Raw genomic sequence first — 19,081 nt, forward strand, 5'->3', positions numbered from 1 at the left:
AAAAAAATATTTATTTATTTATTATGGATACAATATTCTGTTTGCATATATGCCTGCAGACTAGAAGAGGGCACCAGACCCCATTACAGATGGTTGTGAGCCACCATGTGGTTGCTGGGAATTGAACTCGGGTCCTTTGGAAGAGCACGCAATGCTCTTAACCGCTGAGCCATCTCTCCAGCCCCTCGGCGACTTCTTCATACACAGTATTTATTCATTTACTCCCATCAGTTGGCTAACACTCGTCAATGTGCAGACATTGAATGTAATGGTGTGGATGGGGGGATTAGTATCATTTTTTTCTTTCTTTCCCTTGCTAACTGCTTTTGTTTTTATTTCTTTTAGATTGCAATATAACATAACTTCCCTTTTCCCTTTCCTTCTCCACACCCCTGACATATACCTCTGCTTTCTCTCTTTTAAATTCGCGGCCTCTTTTCCATTAATTGTTGTTGTGGGTATATATGCATATACAGACACACATATATATTCCTAAACACATAAATACAGCCTGCTAAGATGGTGTCGTATTCTCAGTATCCAAATTTCCAGGCCTGACCATTGGTTATTGGCTAATCAATCAGCGTGCTCTTTCTTCCCTGTGAAAGACTATGTCTCCTGGTTTTAGCATTCCTTAGCTGCCTGTAGTTCTTTGCATAAAGCGGAGGCCTTCGGTGTTTTTCCCTCATCCTTCTTATCATGTCTACTGTTGTCATTACTGTTCAGCTCACGCTTGTGCCGTCATGTTGGTGAGACTTTAGGGGGGTAGCTTCTGACATTCTGAGGAGACACTATCTTACCACAAACTCTCCCATCTACTTACTCTTATAATCATTCTGCTCCATCTTCCCGGAGTTGCTTGTAGATTATGGATTGGGGTTGGGCCCCGAAGCTCTGCCTTTTGACCGGCTGTGGTTTTCTTTAATGAGTTCCATATGTTGCAAAGAGAACTTTCCTATTTAAGGGTGAGAGTTGCATTTCTCTGTGGGTGCAAGGAAAAAAACCTTTAGCGTGCACTTAGGGATCATGTTGGTTTAGTAAAGTAGTCATGGTAAGTTCTCTTTCAAGATCCGCGGCATGACTAGCCTGTATAGTTTTCAAGGTTTCGGACACCAGGCATGACTTTGTTCTTGTTGAATGGGTCTTAAGTCTAACTAGAGAGCTGTTAGCTCCCATGAAGGTGTGTGTGCCAGGACTGCACGCTGATGAGATTGGTGAATATTTCCCATTTCCTTCACAATTGTGCTGGTAAATTGGGTAACCGAATGTAGTTTCCGTCTCTTCCCCATGGAAATACCTCTTGAGCTCACTAAGGTTATTATCAAACCTAGGAAACAGCGTTTGATTTTAGTGTATTACCTTTTCTGTGGCACATGATAGCATCAGCCAGTCCCTTCTTTCTAAAGAGCATCTCCTCTGAAATATTTTTCTAACACACCCTCCACATCCTCTTATTGGCATGCCTCACGCATCTTATGAAGGATTCTAAGTATCAACAGACTCCTGTGTTCTGTACCTGTCTTAATGACCTGTTCATAAAAGGTTTTCTTGCTCAGCAGACTAATTTTAGTCTGTCTTCTGTTTTTTTTTTCTTGACATGCTTTGTACTCTTTTCCTATTTACTTCTGTGAGTTCTAGGTCATTATGTCCCTCTAGATAGCCCCTCCACCCACAAATGTCTCATTCATGTGTAACAAGGACATAGGCTTCTGGCTCCCATTTATTCTACAATTGTCTTCCTTTCAGAGTGGTTTCCTTCTTTTTCATTTTGTCTAGTTAATACTCAACTATTTTCTGGTTGATCGTTTTTATAACTTTATTCACTATTGTATTTTAAAATTATATGCTTATGTGTGTCTGTCTGTGTGAGCATACACACGTGTATATACAAGTGACTGTTTTAAAGGAAGGAGCAGAGGACTTGTCAAACTTCGAGAACATATTGTACATGGGTGACACAGGCAAGGGTCCATCTTGTTGCTTCATGTTTCTTCCTCAAAGAACGAGGCAAATCCTTATGGAAAAGTTGAACACTTTCCTGATTATTTGTCTTTTATCTTGTCATATTTTTTTTGAGTATCACATGAATTATTACATAGAGGATCATTATGGAAATCATGCATACAATCCACCTCTCTTTAGCATTATCTGATATTGGCTATTATAAAACATTTTTTACTGTTAGAAGTAGAGATTCTCATTATCAAAGTGACTCAGAGGTATTTGAAACCCCCTTTGTACTGAATGTTAATGTCAATCACGGTCTGCGGTCTTCAAATTCTCTCCCACTTCTGCATCTTTTAGGATAATGGAGGAACTTGGAAGGCGGTAGACAAGAGAAGGGAAAGCAGATGGAGCATGTGGTCTCGTTGGTGCACGAGGGAAGACTTAACTGGAGACTTGAGAAGTAGTTTTTTTATATTATTATTAAAGACACACCTGAGATCATGTCTTTTTTTAATATTTATTTATTTATTATGTATACAATATTCTATCTGTGTGTATGCCAGCAGACCAGAAGAGGGCACCAGACCCCATTCCAGATGGTTGTGAGCCACCATGTGGTTGCTGGGAATTGAACTCAGGACCTTTGGAAGAGCAGGCAATGCTCTTAACCTCTGAGCCATCTCTCCAGGCCCAGATCATTTCTCAAGATGAAGGATACAGACAGTGAATCAACATGTTGAATTCCCTCTAATACAGGAGTGACCCTGAATCGGCCTGGATCCTTTGGTGTGCTCGTGAGCATCATACACCACACCGTGATTTTCTCTATAGCCAGCCTTACAAACGCCAAATTCTACCGAGACAAGTTGGAAAAGTGCCCCAGGTGAGGCCTCCTGGCTATGAAGCCAGCCCCCACCATTTTGGCATTTCACATCTCTGGATGCTGTTGTGCACAAACAAAGACCTTGTAGTACATGACCACCAGTCAGAGATGGGGCTTTCTGGTTTTAAGCTTGCCCTTCTAATTTTCACACACTGGCAACTCTTAGCGGGGAGAGAAAAGCAGTTGAAAATGCTGTGTAAGTTAAACTAAACAAGTGTCTTGGCTGAACCCAGTTTGTTCCATCTGTACAGAGTGTGATCGGCCGAACCGAGGGAGGGGTGGGTGTGGAATCTGGGCAAAAGCTTTCATTCCAGAGAAAGTGTGTGAGAAAGGATTGCCAAGAGTCAGACACAGAGAGAACTGGGAGAGGGAACAGAACAGGCATGAGTAACATAAGATGGTGGGAGAGAGATTGGGGTTTCTTCTATTACATGCCTTTTAAATGAAGGAATGACATTTATTAGAATCAAATTAGCATTATTTAATAATAGTTCTTCTGTTATTTTTATGTCTTTTATGTTTATTAATGGGAAAAATTCAAAGTGACAATATTTAGATCGTGACAATTGTTGAGCTACAGCGTTCATTAATTGGGACTTTGGGAAGAACAGAAAGAATGAGGGAGCTCACTTAGCCTAGAAAGGAGGCCATGAGGGTGGAAATGATCAGTCTGCGTGTATAGCGGAGTCAGATAGACTAGCAGTGTGGGGGGAAAATGTGGATCAAGAATGTTATACAATACTTAGAGAGCTTGGGTCAGACAAAAGCGGGCATTAGCCAGGAATCAAATCCTGGTGGAATGGGAGGTGACTTGGCGTGGCTGGTCACAGTACAAGCCAAGGTGAGATCCTGAACTGGGTGGCCAATTCCTGAGCCAGAACTCTTGGCTACAAAGCTCAGGATCTGGAGGCAATTTGGGGGTGGTCAGGGCTATTCTTGGAATAATAGGTACCCCTAGTTTTAAAGTGGGAAAAGCACTAAGCACATAATGGACGTTATATAAACTGGTGTTTGTTCTTCGGCGCTTGTTTTAGTCCGTGTTAAATCAGGAGTTAGACCAGTTTGAAATCAAGAGCTTTGTTTAAAAAAAAAAATTAAAGCACTCAAATATATCATCTTTCCAACAAATGTTTAAACATCCCTTTCGGCCAAGTTGCTTAAGAACAACAGTTGAGCAGAACTGCAAGTCTCCCTCCAAGTTCTCTTGACTGTAAGATGGAAACAGGAACCCTCGGGACTCTCCGTGAGTCACAAATGCGGAGAACTTTCCAAAGCTGTCTTCTTGCTGGGATGGAGAGCTCGAATCTCACATTGGCAGGCTCTGCTGGTTGCAAGGTACAGCATTTACTTGGATTCTTTTTAGCTGTGCCTTGTGATCTCGGATCATCCAGCTTGAGATACTGGAGAACAAAAGTTGAGCAAGGAAAGACAGTTACCTCAAATCTTCTCTTCAAACAGTTGAAAGTCAGGATCCTAATCACTTCTTCCTTTAAGGACATTTTAAATCCAGTGGACTGTGAAGAAAGGAGGTTGGAGCACTCCCACAATTGTGGGCCATTCCCACAAGTCTGAAATCTTGATGGTGAACATTTTCATTCAATTTAAAAAAGATGTTAAAAAACATTTAAAAGTGATTCCAGAAGAAGCATTTCTAAGTGTGCACATGCATGTCTGTCTGTCTGTCTGTCTGTCTGTCTGTCTGTGTGTGTTTGTGTGTTTATTTAATACAGTACAGTATGAAATACTTGACTTGGACAAAGTATTTACACAAGGGCATATCCTATAAACAGAGTATTAATTTTAAGAGGATCAAGATACATGCTTTTGTTCTTTCTTTCAAAAATTGAAATTTGTGTTTCATTTTTTTGAGAACTGTCTGTTTGTTTTCTAGGTTCATTTTACTGATTAGTTGGTTTGATTTCTTGTTATTTGATTTAAAAAACTTGGGAAGCCAAGTCAGGAGCTCACACAGGGTGGGAACCTGGAGGCAGGAGCGGATGCAGAGACCATGGAAGGATGCTGCTTACTGTCTTGCTCCTCATGGCTTGCTCAGACTGCTCTCTTACAGAACACGGGACCACCAGCCCAGGGATAGCACCACTCACAATGGGCTGCACCTCCCAATCAATGGCTAATTAAGAAAATGCTCTACTGGTTTGGCTGCTTACAGCCCACTCATTTGGATGTGTTTTCTCAACTAAAGTTTCTCCACTCTGAGATGACTATAGCCTGTGTCAAGCTGACACAAAAACAGCCAGCTCAAACCTATAACGTATTCGCTACTGAGGCAAGTGCTCTTATATTTTTATCCTCTCCAAAATCCTTTGAGAACACATACCTATTGTCCTGAGAGGAAGCAGGTATTTAGGGAGAATACTTGACTTTCTCAAAGCCACATTCCTGTTCAATGAGAAAACAGTTGAATAAAAGCTCCAACCTATCTGCCAACGTGTCTCCCATCAGGCCATACCTGCTCCCGTTCTGAATGCCACTTCGCACGTTCTGGAACCACTCAGGCCTCGCCCTACTATTTGGTGATTCTCAGCTGCGCCCAGTATGAAGGGATGCTCCCCTCTTTTATATAGTAGATTTCTTGGGTCAGGCTGATAAGTCATAAGCCCCAAGAAAGAACCTAATGTATTTTTCTGGCACATGAGCATGGTGTTAAGATGCCTCTAAGCCATTATCTTTATACCCATAGATTAGCCTAACTGCCAACCTCATCAGTGAAGTTCCTCTTTGTTGTAGAAGGCGATTAACACAGAGATCTAGAACCATCAGACATGGAAAGAACACGAGACTGTGGAATACTCAACCTTAAATGGGAAAGCTACATCATACCCCTTTCACATCAGAGATTGTTAGGAACAGGGTGGAAGAATTATTTTAAGAGCCAGGAGTCATGCGTGCCCGCAGTGAGGCAGACATCCCGAACATGCTGGAGTTAGTGCATACATGAACTCAGAGCAGCTGTGACTGCCTGCATCAATACTAAACAAGAGCAAGCCAGAAAAAAAAAATCTCTGCATGGGCAGAAGAGGGGCTCATGAAGTCCAACCCTATTTCAGAAGCTATTCGCAATTGATAGTCATGGGGGATCGGGGTAAGGTTTCTGTGGGGGATGGTGCCCCTGAAAGGCCACTCTGGCTTTGGTAGCTGGTCATACATCTAGCTATGCACTTACAGATAGCTGAGTGGAGTCAGTGGGTTTAAAATGTGAAAAAACACATGAAGGTAGGAGGCTATAGGAGAGGGATTTTGGAGGAGGGAATTGTTGGTGTGTGTGTTTGACTAAGACACAGTATAGACAGGTGTAAAAGTCTCAATAAAAACTAGCTATACATCTCCCATTGCCAGGAGGCTTAGTTAGGGTCCACCATCATAGATTCCAGGGAGTTTTCATTGCACCCGGTTTCCAGCCCATCCCAGAGATGCTCCTGATTCCAGTTGTCTTTCCAAATACTCTCATCCTATAACCTCTCCCTATATGATCCTTTATGGTCTCATGCCCACCTCATACAGACCCCTCCCCCTGTCCATCTGTTATGCCTATGTATGGAATTTACCTGAGTAAATGCCATGTAAAAAGCATTGACTATTTTGCTTAACCATTTTTGCTCTTCTAATTGCTTCATTACTTACCTTGTCTTCCCATAACCCTTTCAAAGCACATGACAATAAAACTCATTTTGCTTTCTGGCATGATTGTTCTTATACTTCTGTTTTCTTCACTCTACAATACAACACAGATGTAAAAATTGGTACACTAGGAACCAAGATTATTAAAAATTCAAAGATGGGGAAAATACCTATAGATTTTCCAGAGATATATTCCAGGAGAAATGTTAGTTTTTAGCTTATGAGTAATGCATAAGATACCCATGAGACATTTTTCTCTTGAAAAGCAATACTTCTGGCAGCGGAGGATTATCAGGCAGAGGAGTAAGTCATTTCATGGAGTCAGGCCTTTATTACACAAGACTGCAAACGAGAACCACATGCCACGTTGCATGGAAAATGTAGGAGACATATTTTTCTTTCACTTGAGGGTATCTGTGTGGAAAGAAAATATTCCTAATATATTTTAATTCTTCTCACACAAATGCCCAGAATATATTGAAAGATATATTTAGCCATTGCTTTGAAAATTTCCTAGGAGTTCATATAAATATATTACTTTAAAATGAATTCCATTTAAGAACATTTATATTAAGACTATTTAATTGTATTGCCAAGTTCCTCTGAACTAACTAACATATAGAATAAGTTTTTTTTCTTTTAAATATTGGAGTGGATGAAGGTACATTTGAAATGGTAGCTTAAGCCTCATTACATGGAAGTACATGTATTTTTATAGAGCCAACAGAAAAAAGATGACATAAGCAGAGTATTTATAATTACAGGGGGCAGATTAAGTTGCCTCTGTTGTAGTAGGCTGCTTGCTTGTTCCTAACTGCTCAGCCCCAAAATAAACACATAGAAACTGTATTAATTAAATCTCTGCTTGGCCTACTAGCTCTGGCTTCTTATTGGATAGCTCTTACATCTTAATTTAACCCTTTTCTGTTAATCTGTGTATTGCCACATGGCTGTGATTTACCAACAAGGTTCTGGTTTGTCTGTCCCTAGCAGTGGCTACATGGCACTCCTTGACTCCACCTTCTTTCTCCCAGCATTCAGTTTAATTTTCCCTGCCTAGCTCTGTTCTGTCCTGTTATAGACTCAAAGCAGTTGCTTAATCATTAACCAATAAAAGCAAAACATATACTGAAGGACTTCCCACATCATGCCTCTATATTTTATCCCAACAGCAGACTCTAAGACACGGTCTGCAGTGGGAGCGGTATGTACAAGCTATTCCAGAAGGTTGGTAAGGGCATGAGAAGAAAGATGACAGGAAGATAGTGCAATCCCCAGAGTCTACCATAACAAAGGGATGCAAACTGAAGAGTTTATGAGCAATAGAAGGTCATTTCTCAGCATTCTGGGAACCAGTAAGTTCAAGACCAAGGTGTAGTCAAGTCTGGTGTGTGAGGATAACCAATTTATTGACTGATTTCTTTGAGTTGTTATTGTCGCATTGTTGATGGGGCAATCTAGTTCTCTAATATTGTTTTATAAGAGTACCAATCTCTATCACCAGCTTTCCATAGCAGTCTTTATGTCAAAATCATTTGTAAAGTGTTCCATTTCCTCATACCAGTATTGTGTGAGTTCATATGCCATTGTGTGAACGCAGGGGAGATACAGAATGAGTGCATTACCAAGAAGCTACTGTTTCTGTTGGAAAATTCTGGGAGAGTATAATACATCTAACATCACATCTGAGGTAAAAGTTAGTCAGATTTCATATGTAAAAATCCTACCAGTCATTGGTTGGAAATGGCTTCTAAAGAGTACTAACTCCTAAGGAATTTTCATCTGACTCCTGCACAATATATATATATTCATAATAATCCATATATATTATGGATTATTATGAGTTAAAGCCATACAGTAGAATGGTTCATGTCAAGGTTAAAGTAAGATACTGGAAATGTCTTCTACAGTTGAAGTTTAGCTCTCATTTCTTTTTAACATAAAATTATTGAGTGTTAATCACATACTCTTTTCTTAAGAATATGATCACCTCAAATTACCATCTATTATGGGCCATTTTAGGCTGTTGTCTCCCATGTAATATATGTGGTATTTATATGAATTTGGACATTTGATATACTATAATTGTGTATTTATCCCATAGGGGATGGGCCCATTTCATAGGTTCCTGAGCTATCCGTTGATATTTCTATCTTGAAGATTAACTATTATTGTCTAATAAAAGACCAAAGAGATGCCAAGGAACACAAAGTTTAAACTCCTAAGTATGTTTAAACATCCTACAACTCATAGCTGGATTTCCATAGAATATATACAAAACATACTGAATGAATGAATTTTCAGTACAATATCCAAATCTGGACAAACCAACTCTATTAGTTACTTTTCTCATTTCAGTAAGAAAATATCTGACTTAATTTGGCTTGCAGTTTGAAGTGAAGTTCTGTCATGGTGCAGAGTTATGTTGGTAGGAGTTTCACGCCATGAGTCACGCTGCTTTCACAGTCAGAAAGCTGAGAGTGATGGATGCCTGTGCTTAACTGCCTGGCTCCTTTGTATTCAGTCCAGTATCCTAGCCCACAGAATAAAGCCACAAAGAAGGTAAGTCCTGCACAGACACCTGCATGCCAGAAGAGGGCACTATATTTCATCATAGATGGTTATGAGCCACCATGTAGTTGCTGGGAATTGAACTCAGGACCTCTTGAAGAGCAGTCAGTGTTCTTAACCCCTGAGCCACCTCTCCAGCCCCTTGTTTTGGAATTTTTGTTTTTATCCTGAGAGTGGGGATTCTGGAAAAAGGATGAACCTATTTCAGGTTTGGTGTTAAGCTGGGGACAGAACTCGAGATAGAATGAAGTCGTCACCGAACTCCTGGATCCAACTTGAGTAGATACTGCTTGAGTATCTGGTAGGTAATCCCTCAAAGTTTTTCTTGGGTTCAAAGCCATCTTGAACTTTATTACTATTTAGCTAAAGTTATTTGTGTTAATACATCTTAATATTCTTTTCTATTTTCTATGATGTGGTGCTTTTGATTTACTTAATATTTCTTTCGTGATGTTTGCTCTTCTAAGAACAACTTCTTGACCAAGAGTAAGGTTTGCCTTGCCCAGAAGCTTCAATTAGAATAGTGGTCACTTTGGGCAGTGGTGCCTCACACACTACCAGCACTTGGGAGGCAAAGTTAGACGAATCTCTGTGAGTTTGAGGCCAACCTGGTCTACAAGAGCTGATTCCAAAGCTACAGAGAAACCCTGTCTTGAAAAACAAAAATCAATCAACCAACCAAACAAACAAAAAGAATAGTGGTCTTTCCTTTTCTTTTCTTGTAGCTCTGACTGGCCTTAAGCTCACAGTGGTCTCTTTCTTTAAGACTCTAAACTTAATTCTAACAAGTTGAGTCTCAGTACAGGATTCTAATTCCCCCTAAGGACACCCTCAGTTCCCCTCCTGGGGGGGGAGTGCCCCATAAGTCAATTTTTTGCGGTCCTTGGGTGAGTGTGCCTCTGACATTCTCCAGGTCAGTAAAACAGCCCAGATTTCAAAGTCTCTGGACAGCGCAGGGAGGGGTGGCCAAGGGGAAGGAATTACTGCAGTGATAAGGAAAACTCTGTGCACAAACCAAACAAAGGTAAGAAATCCTGTGGGAATAGCAAAGCATTCCTTCAGGGCTTGGTCATCCTAGGGGTCGAGACATGTGTTTGATGTGAAACTTGGGTGCAAGAAACTTCCATAAAGGGGTGCTGAGCACAGTATTTCCCAGGATGGGGGGGAGAAACTGAGGCACAGAGCTCTAAAGAAAAAACAGAAAAGTCAAAGAAAGAAAACATCTCCCTACCCCAGGGGACACTAACTCCTCTGGCCAGCCTAGATGATCCATATGTTTAATACACCCCACCCGCAAGGAGAGATTGAACAATGGGAGGTTTCCAAGCTTAGGTCAGATTCCCTGTCTTCCCTCTCTAGGCATGGGATTCTCCCTTTTATCTCTCCCCACCAGCTCCTTCAGAGAACCTGGAAGACCTTGGATCAGGTCTGGTGGAAGGGGCAAAGGTAAGATCTTCTGAGTAAATTAGGAGCCTGGGGACCTTGGAAGAGGGTTGGAGGAGAGGCGAGTAGAGAAAAATGTAGAGCTCAATAAAAATCAATAAAAAAGGTAGCCTCTTGGTGTGGGTAAGTCTGATTGCCTTAGGTGATGCCAAAGATGGTCTCCTAGTGTGGGTAAGTCTGATTGCCTTAGGTGATGCCAGAGATGGTCTCCCAGTGTGGGTAAGTAAGTCTTAGATGACGTCATCTAGCAGCTGCTCTTCTGTCATGGTGGAAGTGCCACACAGAGCCACTATGGCTTTAACTTAGGATCGATGATTTTAACAAGTTGGTTCCCAAAGGTCTTAAATTCCAGCCAACATGGAGAGTCGCATGTCCATTTGATCCCTGTTCACAACCTAAGCGGTATAACAACCTACTTAAGTGGTGTTAAATGGGGTCAAGCAACACCTTGGTTCGGAGAGCTGAGAAGAGGGTAAAACATGAGCCAGCTAACAATACGAACTCAACTTTCATGAGTTGGGAAAGGAATCCTTTGCTCTGTTCCTTTGTTATTTGGTCCTTCCTGCCTACATCATAGGTACCATGTCCTCCTACGTTGATGCTAACTTAACTAAGGCGTCTTTTTTTTTTTATAAAGAAATTGGTAAGATTGATTATATTTTATTATGTTTTGTTTTGAGACAGGGTTTCACCGTATAGACCAGGCTGACCTCCAGCTCACAGAGATTTCTTTGCCTCTTCACTGCTGGTTTTGAGGCACGCACCAACAGACCTGACTGAGACTATGCACATCTAACCAATGCTGCGTGTGTATCCCACAGGAATTGTGGCCTCATGGAGGATGGACTCACTTTACCATGGAGTCTGAGCTCATGAACAGAAAGCAAGCTATGTTTTGGCTGGTGACATCATTAAGATGCAGGCAACCATATGATTTGACTACTATCTTTGCTGATGACATTATAATGATGGTGAAAGCTGTGTTACTTTAGCATTATCTTGGTTAGTGCAGTTACATGTCATGGATGAAACTGGTGGCACCCATCAACTTTCCGGTGACGGTGAGCCCTCAGGGGCTTCTTTCTTGTACATTGTACTTAGGAAATAACACCATATCTCCACAGTGTTTGCTTGCTTTGTTTTATTTAACTTCTACACCTTTCTTTGAGTGATATATTTACCGGCTTCCAGAGGGGACTTAAGAGTATTCCCAGCCACATGCCTCCAACACTCTCCAGGTATTAAAGGAAGCTTTTTCCACTGGAAAAAGGCTAGGCTTGGAAGGCTCATGAAAATTTGATCAGCCTAGAGTCATGCCTTGAGAAGAGGCAGATCCCACGTGGAATTAAAAGAACAGGTTTCCAGGTGGTAGATGAGCTGTTGCCGTTGGGCAGCCATGACGTCTGGAGGCAAAGAGAACCGGTTTTCTTGGATGGAAGGCTGCACATGTAGGTGTGCTTCATGTAATGTCTGGAATATCCAAGCCTGAGATTCTCTAAGATACCTGAGACTCCTTTGCTCCATGCTTGCTGTCTCCTCTTATTTCTGCCCCATCATTCTCTGGGAAATTTACTTTGGGGACATGCTTTTCATTCTTTAGTTGCTGTGACATCAGTTGGTTTAAAAAAAGAACATTCTGATAGTGTCTCTGAGGTATTTTAAACATTTTCTATTTTTGTGTCCTGTAGTCTTTAAACCAGTGGTTCTTAACCTGTGGGTCATGATCCCTTTGGGGGGGGTCACATGTCAGATATCCTGCTTATCAGATATTTATATTATGATTCACAGCAGTATAAGTATCACAGTTATGAAGTAGCGATGGAATACTTTTATGCTTGGGAGTCACCTCAACATAAAGAACCATACTCAAAGGTTGCAGCATCAGGAAGGTTGAGAACCTCTGCTCTAAAGTATGTATACATAATTCATGATTGCATATGATAAATTATAATATGACATTTTTAATCCAGGCAGATTGACTTACAGAAAAATAGGTTTCAAAAGGGCACTTTACCCTGACTGCTTGCCTCCTATCTAAACTGAAAGAAGTCATAGGAATCAACAGAGTACACATTTGAAAGAAAGGGACAAAGCGTCTGTGTTGATCTCCATAGTCCAAGATGCAACGTTATAAAGGGAAGTACCTCTTGTGAATACTGACATTTATCTCATGAGTTAAAGATGTTTGCAGTAAAATCAGTGAACCCAGGGAGAGGCTAGAGAAGATCCGCTGTCTAAAGATCTCTATAGTAGCTCCAGCATCAGAGTTTTAACAGATTTCTTAGCCTAATTTTACCACAGGCTGCAAACATCAATTTGCTGATATTTTTCTTTTTTAAATATTTATTTATTTATTATGTATACAATATTCTGTCTGTGTGTATGCCTGAAGGCCAGAAGAGGGCACCAGACCTCATTACAGATGGTTGTGAGCCACCACATGGTTGCCGGGAATTGAACTCAGGACCTTTGGAAGAGCAGGCAATGCTCTTAACCTCTGAGCCATCTCTCCAGCCCTGCTGATATTTTTCTATATGTTTGCTCTTCATTTGTGACTTCCACATACACTTTCAAGACCAAAGGTGAGGTTATGGGTAGTGACTCCATGGTCACACAAAAGTTGTTTTTTTTTTTATTTTTTTTTTTTTAGAAAAATAAGGTTTAGGGCTGGAGAGATGGCTCAGCGGATAAGAGCATTTCCTGCTCTTCCAAAGGTCCTGAGTTCAATTCCCAGCAACCACATGGTGGTTCACAGCCATCTGTAATGAGGTCTAGTGCTTTAGGCATAATGCAGAAAGAATATTGTATACATAATAAATAAATAAAAGAAAAATAAGGTTTAGCTTAATAGTATGTCTCTAGGAAAAATTAATTTGTTGGATTAATTTATGTATACAGTTTACATTCAGGTTTTTAAAGTTAAACTGGTGTTATGCAACACTCTTCTAAGTCAAACAACTGCTCTCTTGCTAAGACCAGCTGTGCCTGCTCACAAAAGATGACCCCCACTGAGTTTATTGAATGTCTTTCAGACAAGGAGAAACTAAGGAGGGTCATTGGGTTCTCACTTTGAGCATCTTGCTTCTCCTCCTGACCTTTATAAGCAGTTTGGTCTTAACATTGTGGCCTTGTAGTTTGGCATGGGGAGACAGCTTATGTAGGCTGAGAAAGATTAGGGACAGGGGTTTCCACATATGTAGCTATGAAAAAGTCATTGCACATGCTGTGTAGAGGCTTCCCAGCTTGGCTGCTTTGGTAATACCCACACCCCTGTCATTTACCCTTCACCCACACTCAGTGAGTGCACCCAATACACTCATTGTTTCCATAGGGTGAACTTTGGTGAGACTGGATGTTGGTTTGTCATCAGGACCTTATGAGGAGAGAGGTTGCTTAATCCCTCTCCATCAGGGAGGAAAAATTTCCTAACAGTTGATAAATTTACATGTTAGTGTTTTTAAGAAAGGTAACCCATATAGAGAAGGAAATGTTAGAAGTACTTGAATATGTAAATATTTTAATAAAGAAGGACTTAGAAAGATGAAGATTAAGGAGGTTGGATATTTTCCAAATTGAAAAGACTACAAAGCTTTTGCAAGTTATGAAGCTTGGAGGAAATTATATAAGGTACATAGAAGATGAAACTTAGAGATGATGCATATATTAAAGTTTGTAAGGACAAAGACACTAATTACAAGGATTGGCTAGAATATATGTCTAATCAAAGTTGATCTAAAAATGTCTGGTTACTTAAATATTATGCAATAGTTTGGCACAGGAGGCCACTTCCTAAATATAATCCCAGCAGCATAGACACTGAGAGAAACAATTAATAAATGGGACCTCCTGAAACTGAGAAGCTTCTGTAAAGCAAAGGACATGGTTGACAAGACAAGACAACAGCCTACAGAATGGGCAAAGATCTTCACCAACCCCACATTGGACAGAGGGCTGATCTCCAAAATATACAAAGAACTCAAGAAATTGGTTATCAAAAGAACAAATAATCCAGTAAAAAATAGAATACAGACCTAAACAGAGAACTCTTAACAGAGGAATCTAAAATGGCTGAATGACACTTAAGGAAATGCTTGTCAACATCCTTAGTCATCAGAGAAATGCAAATCAAAACAACTCTGAGATTGCATCTCATACCTTTAAGAATGGCCAAGATCAAAAACACTGATGACAACTTATACTGGAGAGGATGTAGGGAAAAGGGAACACTTCTGCATTGCTGGTGGGAGTGTAAACTTGTACAGCCACTTTGGATGTCAGTATGGCGATTTCTCAGAAAATTAGGAAACAACCTACCTCAAGACTCAACAATACTAATTTTGGGTATATATTCAAAGGATGCTCAATTGTAACACAAGGATATGTGCTCAACTATGTTCATAGCAGCATTGTTTGTCATAGCCAGAACCTGGAAACAACCTTAAATGCTCCTAGACTGAAGAATGGATAAGGAAAATGTGGTGCATTTACACAATGGAGTACTACACAGCAGAGAAAAATAACGACATCTTGAATAAGACTGTGAGTTTGGGCCATAGCCAATGAGAAAAAGATGCAGCTAGAGTTAGAATAAAAACAAATGCACTTCCTGCCTCTGCATAGTCTTTCTTCCAAGTGATCAAGAGGAAAGTTTACCTTGTCCAGACACTTAAAAAAATATTTTACATATGTCAGCTGGGTTGTGCTGCTGGCCACCAACAGTGATTTATATCTTTTCTTTCTACTTTGAGGATCTCTCTTCATAAAAGATTTGTGTTTATTTTACAAGTATGGATGTTTTACATGGATATGAATCTGTGTGCCACTTGTGTGTCGTGTGAACAGAAGCCAGAAGAGGTCATCAGATACTGTGGAACTGGAATTACAGATAGCTGTGACCTGCCATGCAGGAACTGTAAATGGATCCCCTGAATTCATCAACAGCAAATGCTCTTAATCTCAGCGCCATCTTTTCAGCCCTAGATATTTATCTCTTGATTGCTACTGGGCACGCTAATGTATTTAAAAATTTTTCATTATGAGAATTTTGTTCTTCAAAAGTCATTGTCACAAACGCTATAGAAATAAGAATAATGCGCAGGATTTATGCTTTTGGTCACTGGTGCTAAATGCCAGTATCTCTATATAAAGCCTCTGCAGCCTAATTAGGTAAACTGTAAGTGTGATCCAAATCTGTGGATAAGGAGGAGCAGGCACAAAAACCGAGCAAATAGCCCACATTCATACGGCTCCTCACATGGATGAGATTTTCAGCGGGTCAGCTAAATCCAGAAAGAACCCCAATCACGCTCACACTCTGGATCAATAGGTGTGTATAAAATTCGCTAACCAATTACTCTGAAATATTTGTTGAATTGTATGAACTTCTCAGAACTCTATGAAACCATCAATAGGCAATTTTATCATTGCTAAGCTCCTGGCTTCTCATAAGGTTGATTGCTGTTTACACTGGTTTCTCTTTTAGGCGAAAGGCAGGCGGAATGAGGAAGTTTCTTCAGATGCTTCTTTTTGCTCTGTCTTCAAGCTTGCCAAATAGAGCATGCGACACTCTTTCGTGATTACATAATCATAGTTACGAACACACATCGTCCTTTCCTTCCACATGCTTCGAAGAGCAAACCCAAGACACCCAAGTTCACACCTCTGTAATGTACAGAGAAAGTCAGAAGCTAGTAACATCTAAGAACTGCAGTAATTCAGTCATGTACTTATGGTCACCAGCATCTTGCTGCGTGCTGCAAGCAGGATGTGGGGGCAGGAGGAACGGACCCAGCCTCATCTGTATGTTCCTGACTCCTGCGTTCAGAGCAGTACGGTTGGGCTTTGCCGTTCCAAAAACAGCAGGGGGCGTGCTTTCCTTTCTGATCTCTATTTCCACAGTGATGTTGAGTTATGCTGAGTCCCCTAGCGTTCTTGATCTATCTTTCGGGATATATTATACCCTTTGTTGGGAAATCATTAAAGAATTGGGGTTCATAAAGGGTGAAATATAACCCTGGGTTCACATTTTTGGAATATTTGAGCAATTCTTAGGACGAAGATACTTTTAAAATTCAAATAGAAAAACTGAAGTTAGTGGATTTGTTGCTTAATTTACAAAACTCAAGAAAAATATTTGTCTGAAGTAAAGGGAGCAAGCATCCCAACAGTTCCTAGTCAGAGGAGTAGAATATGTCAACTTGAAGTCCATGAAATCAGCTAGAATGTTTTCTGCAGCTGGTTCTACACACACTGTAATTTTGTTTGCATGTTTCTATCAAATAATCCCCAACATTAGATTTTTTTTTTCTCATCTTCTTTGAGGCTTTGCAACTTCAGCGTGTGAAAGACCCAGGACTTGTGATGTCTTCTTTGCACCGTTTGTCCTCACCAGATGTAATCGACCCTTGTCTAATTTGGGAAGATTGTTTGGAGACTATGCAACACATTTTCCCGGATGCAGCCCGCACATCAGCCGGCCGCGGCTGGGGTCAGCTACCCACGGTCTAGCTGGGCTGTGGCCTCGCGGAGGTCTTGGCTGTCTGTCCCCTTTCCCACTGTCCCTCAGTGCTCGCAGCCAGCGCCCTGTAACACAGCAAGATGGGTTTTTTTTTTTTTATCACTCTGTGCAACCCTGTGACGTCGGAGCCCCCACCCCTTCGCCCAGTGTGGAGCAAGTGATGGAGCCTGATAGGATTTCGGAGTGGAAGCCTAACTGGACTGCCAGTTCCCAGGCTCCGATTGAGTGCTCTCTCAAAAATCGCGGCTAATAGAGGTGTCAGGCTCCAGGCAAATTTTTGTGTACCCTTGTTCCTGATCTTGAGTGGACAGCTAGTACATCACTTCCCCTTCCTCTAGACAAAAAACAAAACAAAGCAAAACAGCCCTCCCCCCCCAACAAAACCAGCCAAAACAACAAAAACATATTTTCCCACGAAACAAGTCATAGATATCTTTGTATTTTCCTAACTTATCTGAAAGGTAAACATTCTTTTTAAAGTTCACTTTATGTGTTCACTTTTGAAATAATAACAGCTAATAATTTTTTCTTACGAAGAAAATTGTGAATCTAACACTATTTCCTATTTTAGGTATTTTTCTTCTTCTTTTTTAAAAAAATCAGTGCTTCTAATATTTAAATTTAGATAAACTCCATGCTTTATTTATGAACCTGGAAGAAAACGAACAGTAACTTACAGGCGGCAATTATTCACCTAACGTATGTTTATGGAGACGGCAGTTTGCCGCTGAAATAGTGCCATACAGCCTTCTAAAAGTCACAGAGGCCTGGAACTCGGTCTGAGCTGTCGACCTGTCTTCTGTCGGCGCCAGCACCGCGCTGCTCTCTCAACGGTCCGTTTCCTGGCTGTACCTAAGTGTATGACTCCCTCCTGTTTTTCTCTCCAAGTGCCTCCCATGGAAATTCTTGAAAACTAGAGCAACGTTTCAACCCACACTTTAATGAGTGGCCTGGAATCCCTGTCCTGTTGGCTATCTCAGAAGTGACTCACAGAATTGTCTAGCCTATGCTTTCCTAACATTTTCCATGCGCTGGAAGCTCTGTCTTCATCGCTCCCTGCTTGAGAGCTTTCCCTGCTTGTCAGCTGAGAAACTAGAAACGAATAAGACCTATAGTTTCAAATTTGGATGTGCTCGCTGAGCTTTTTTTTTTTTTTTTTTTTTTAAATGCAGTGGTGATCTAGCGTCTGGCAGAAGTAATTTTGGAAAAATGAACAGTTGGAATGCAAGTGTACATTACTCATCTACCGTTTACTTAATGTGAAGCCAGACCATGCAGCCCGACCTGCGCCGGGGTATCTCCTGGTGTCTTTTGTGTTCACTCGTTTGTCTGTTACCGTTTGTTTCTCTCCCTGCACCTTTCGGCTACCCAAGGAATTTAGCGACTTAATTTCGAAGGAAAATCAAGTCCTGTCCGATCAGCTAGGCTTCATGGAGATTCTCATGGGTCACAGTTCCCATGAGAAATATGTGTAACAGAAGCCATGCCTCAGAGAGCATTCTTGATCGGAAGCAGAGACGCTTGTGGGGAGGCGCGGGGAGGATGACTCAAGACCTTGGTAGTTCTGCCGTGGTCGTTGTGGTATGTGACCTTCTGAAAAGCAGCTATTTCATCTCAACTTCAAGTTTTTTCTCCCTAAGGTATTTTCTACTTGGCCCGGGTCATGAGATTTTTGTGTTGAGCATCGGACGGAAGGACACAGACAGAAGGAAAGAGCTCTATAGATGGTACCACTCGTCCCATTGTCTTAGCTCTCCATGGAGGCAGAGGCTTGGCAGTCATAATCTGGGGCGGCTGTTTCCAGACTTTGGTAGATGCTCACAGTCACAGACAGCAGCTGGCGGAGGAATGCAGTCTCTCTTAAATAAACCTTAGGAAGCTTGTGCTATCCAAATATAACTTCTCCCCTTCCTTGAATTTGCAAGAACCGACTATGACTTATTAAACAAAATGTCTGACTTATTAAACAAAAGAGTGGCCATCAGTGAGGGATGCTCAAATATTAAACAAATAGAATTAAAATGCTTTACTGGTCCTATAGCTGATTACTTACTATGCTTAGAAAAAACTATATATATGTA

Source organism: Alexandromys fortis, unplaced genomic scaffold (assembly GCF_014885135.2).
Source record: "Alexandromys fortis isolate MF-2015 unplaced genomic scaffold, M_Fortis_MF-2015_v1.1 scaffold_65, whole genome shotgun sequence".
NCBI classification, from domain to species: Eukaryota; Metazoa; Chordata; class Mammalia; order Rodentia; family Cricetidae; genus Alexandromys; species Alexandromys fortis.